Here is a 1281-nt window from a genome sequence, read left to right as displayed (position 1 = left end):
GCGTGACTTAAATTCAACATAGTCCAATATAATTAAGTATTGCTAAAAATCCTCCAAGATATGCATGAGAGGGTTCAAGATATTTTTGATCAAAAAGATACCAACAAATATGACAAGTTGCACAAGAATCTAGTTGCAAAGGTGAATTGAATCTAGAAAGTGCAACTGACACTAACAATCTCCCCCTTTAACATTTTTAACCATAAATATAACAACACACTCAAGCAAGGTAAATGTGATCTTCAACACAACACTTGTAACACCTTTTACCCGTTACAATAATCAGTACGAATAAGAGATGCTACCAGAATACTTTCTTAGCTTGTACAATTTTTTTTCTTTAAAAAAAATCTATTCTGCAACATATTAATACATTGTAAATCAAAAAAGTAGTTTTTAGAGAAGAATAAAACATGGTTAGAAGCCAATTTAATGATTAAAAGCATATAGGTGTATATCCAAGACATAAATCAAGAGTTTGGGTTTAAGAGAGTGTTTCTAAAGTAAATAAGTTTATTTTGGATTATTCATGGATGAACCAAACATGATTTCTTTTCTTTCTTACAATAAGTGGAAGCACTTTGTTTCTAAGAGAGATCTCGTTATGTTTCAATTCGTTTTTAGTCGTTTAAAACCTTTGAAGACATGTTCCCTTCATAAAACAATTGTATGACATTTACTAGCTCAAAATAGGGTCTTTCAGTTTTAGAAAGTTAATGAAATTCATCATGGTTCAACTTTGAAACAATTTATCAAAATCGTATAAATAAGGTCAAGTCATTTTGAAAGCTTTAAATACATTGTAAAATCAATTAAAGACTTTTTATAGGAGATTGGAGGTGTTCGAGGTCATTTTCAAGTCTCAGGAGGATCAAAACACTAGAATAGGGTAATGACCCTGTCTAGACAACAATATATCAATACCTTGGATAAAGGTATCAATACCTTGGTTTAGTACTATAGCAAATTAGCTACTGCCTTGCCATGTTCCAATACCTTTTTGTTTAGGTATCAAAACCTAGATCCCTGGAGTTGAAAATCAATCCAAAAAAACTCCAAAACATGATCAAACATCATCGTATCATTTCAACATGAATCAAAACATTATAGAGAAAAACTTAATTTCATTTAGGCTCAAATACATAGCATAAACACATTCAAACTGAAATGATACTTATCTTTTTAAGAAAAATGCAAAAGAGTTTCAAGTTTGTCATTTAACTTTACGATTACTCAACTAATCTAAATCTTGGTATACATGTGAATAATCCAATACAAGTG

The sequence above is a fragment of the Gossypium arboreum genome, chromosome 8 (assembly GCF_025698485.1).
Source record: "Gossypium arboreum isolate Shixiya-1 chromosome 8, ASM2569848v2, whole genome shotgun sequence".
Classification (NCBI taxonomy): Eukaryota; Viridiplantae; Streptophyta; class Magnoliopsida; order Malvales; family Malvaceae; genus Gossypium; species Gossypium arboreum.
Note: the sequence above shows the minus strand (reverse complement) of the source record.